This window comes from Mastomys coucha, chromosome X, assembly GCF_008632895.1.
Source record: "Mastomys coucha isolate ucsf_1 chromosome X, UCSF_Mcou_1, whole genome shotgun sequence".
NCBI classification, from domain to species: Eukaryota; Metazoa; Chordata; class Mammalia; order Rodentia; family Muridae; genus Mastomys; species Mastomys coucha.
In genome coordinates this window covers 139,733,586-139,736,949 of record NC_045030.1, presented here as the reverse complement: position 1 = coordinate 139,736,949, position 3,364 = coordinate 139,733,586, and positions in this window count along the sequence as shown.

The window sequence follows — 3,364 nt, the reverse complement described above, 5'->3', positions numbered from 1 at the left end:
CAGGTTAATGGGAAGGTCTAGGTATATAGGGCTCAAAATGCTCCATGTGGCTGAAATAAGGATTCTACAATGTGGAGTTAGACTCGTGATATATGCAACTTTTTTCTTACAACTTTTTGGGTAAATATTTCATATTTGGAGGATGAAGATGAGCCTTGCATTTCCCCCTGTAACTATGGTGCATGATGTTTATATCACACTGAGTAAAAAGAAGCAGTTTATAAAGCACGTGCAGCAGCCAGCTATCATTCTGATGAAATTTCCTTCAAAATCATTTTTTCCATTGTTTGCTGTATGTCTTTCAAGTTAAATTGCCAAGAGATTTTAAACTAAAAGTTCCCATTTGTTACGTATTTTTTCCTCACTTGCAAGAGTGTGTATAGAGTTTCTAATGACCATGTAGAGTGAAGCATTTCTAAATTCCAGATTTGTGTTAATGGCTAGTTCTAGGTAAATGGTCCAAACCATTTCAAAATGATCACCTGTTTTCTCTTTCTTTCTTTCTTTCTTTCTTTCTTTCTTTCTTTCTTTCTTTCTTTCTTTCTTTCTTTCTTTTAAAAATAGATTTGTGTTATTTTACACACATGAGTGTTTTGCCTGCATGTATGTCTGTGCACTACACATGGGCTTGATGCCCGTGAACTCCTAAAGAGGGCACTAAAACCTAGAAACTGCAGGTATTGTATTTTTGAGACTCCATGTGGGTGCAGAGAAGAAAATGGAATCCTATGAAAGAGAAACAAGTGCTACACACTGCCTTGTCATTTCTCCAGCTCCTTCTATTTTCTTACATTCTTTACTTTTATTGTCTATTCATTTTCATTCTGCCTGTGTGATCCATTAGAAGTGATGAAAATAGTTGGTGCATCCTTCATATACTTTTCTAATTTCTATTTTTATTTGACATATTGTGAAAATTTTCACGTTGATGACATTTTCATCCATTAATGTTTTTCACTTCACTTTCATTTTGTTCATTTTGCCCACTTTTTATATTCCTGTAATGTTCTTTTATAATATGTCTTTCTCCTTGATTTTTAGAGCAAATGTTAGAAAGAGATTTTTATTTATGTCTTCTTTTTGAATTTCTGTTTCCATGGCTTATTTTACTCATTGCTGTAAGTTGTTTGTTCATGTATACTTTATATATTATATAATTAGTACACAATATATAATATAAAGTTTTAGCAATTATGGTTTGACAGAAAATCTCTCTTTATATTCATCTACCCTTCTACTTTTAAATTAAATTCTTAATATATACCTTATATTTTCCATTTATATTTTAATTGATGATAGTCACATGTATTCCTTATGGGAAATATGATGTTTTAAAATATGCTTATTTTATAAAATGATTAAATTAATGCCCTCATCATCATTTTTAGTGGTGGATTTCACTAATATTCTACTTTTGGTAATTTTCAAAAGGATGTTACACTGTTATTAGTTATGTACATAAACTGTTATTATTCTCACTTAATTGAAATGATTACTACATTCATAGACCAATGTCCTCCTAATGGTCATAATTGCATAGTTATCAGCCCCTAATAACTGAACCTTTCATGAGAAATTTAGTTTTTCAAACTTATTTTATTAAATATAGTTTTGTTTCTTCCATGTACCTTTTTTACATTTTAGATTTGCATTTAATTTTCAGACTATGATATTGATGTACTTCTTTCATTCATCCCATTTGGAAATTTAGTTTTAATTTCTTGTACAATGATCCTTGTCCATGTCAAACAAGTACTCTACCACTAGCTAAAAATATTCCAAGTTTTTCCTTTGACCATTTCTGTTAGGCCCTGGTATTGGCAGGTTAATTGATTATTTAATAATTTCTGTGTTTGTTTAAGATGGAAATATCTAAATTTTCAATCCTTAATATTAGGAAAATATCTCCACATTATCTTCTTACCTAATATTTTTGATGTAACCCTATAAATCAGCATTAGTACCATATAGTTAGGTGTTTACTTAAAACCCCTTGTTAGCTGCAGACTTACTAAGAAAATAGTATAAGGAAAAATTATGGAAAATAAAGGGTTACACTTAATGGGAATTTCATGTTTGTAGAGTTGCACATCATATATACTAGCTCTGTGACTTTTCTCTGACGCTTTTAACAGACACTTATGTTTTTATTCCATCCTCATTTTGATTCTTGAAGCCACGGTTTCATCTGGTGTCAGCTATAGGAGTACAAGGAACTTGAAAGTCTCTACATAGAATATTTAGAAGTTCTCAGAAAATTAATTTTCCTAAACTACCTTAAAATATTACTGGGGAAAATTGAATGAAACAGCTATTTCATTTACTATGAAAGATATGTAAAACAGGAAAATATGCCCTACTCCTATATTATGGGCATGATGTCTATGTCATTGATGTAGTTTAACAAACACATGCATAAAAAGAACTGCAAACAATATTCACTTACTAAGTAGCCTCAGGGAAGTCAGACTCAAGAGCTGCTAAGGAAAGTAATATTTATCCTTAAATGTGCATGAATTCTAAATTAGTTAACAGCTAAATATTTTGTAATGAAAAACAATGTAATTAAATGAACTTGAGAATGAGATAGCTAGGAACTTCTCTGTAGTATTATTAGAATTATCACTCAATTTTTTAAAGTAAAATATTAAATAACAAGACTTTCAAACTCCAACTTTAATATTTTATGATGCATCACATTAATTATAAAGGAATTATCACTTCCGGTCTGTCTTGGCTGGGGTCCAGAGCAGACCATGGGTGCAAGCTCTGCAGCCAGTCCCACAACACCCAGAGGAAGCTCCACTCCCAGGCATTCTGACACACCTAGGATCAGAGGTGAGGAGGAACCAACATCTGCCCCAACTGGGAGTAACTGGGACCAGCAGGCTAGGCACACAGTAACTCCACCAGCCCAGTGACTCGGGTTCCTTCCAGTCTGTCTGGGTTAGTATTCTGAGCAGACCCTGGACGCAAGCTCTGCAGCCAGTCCCTAAACACACAGAGAAAGCACACACTCCCAGGTCATCTAACAAGCCCCGGATCACAGGATCCCAGAATCACAGGATCCCAGAGACAGCTTGATTCTGAGGAGTTCTAACACAACCAGGATCACAGGAAGGACAGGCTCCAATCAGATTTAGAAAGGGCAGGTAGCACTAGAGTTAACCAGGTGGTGGGGGGCAAGCATAAGAAAATAAACAACACAAATCAAGGTCACTTGCCATCTTCAGAACCCATTTCTCCCACCATAGCAAGTCCTGGACACACCATCAAACTGGAAAAGCAACATTCATATCTAAAAATCACTTATCATGATGATGATACAGGACCTTAAGAAAGACATAAATAGCATCCTCAAAGA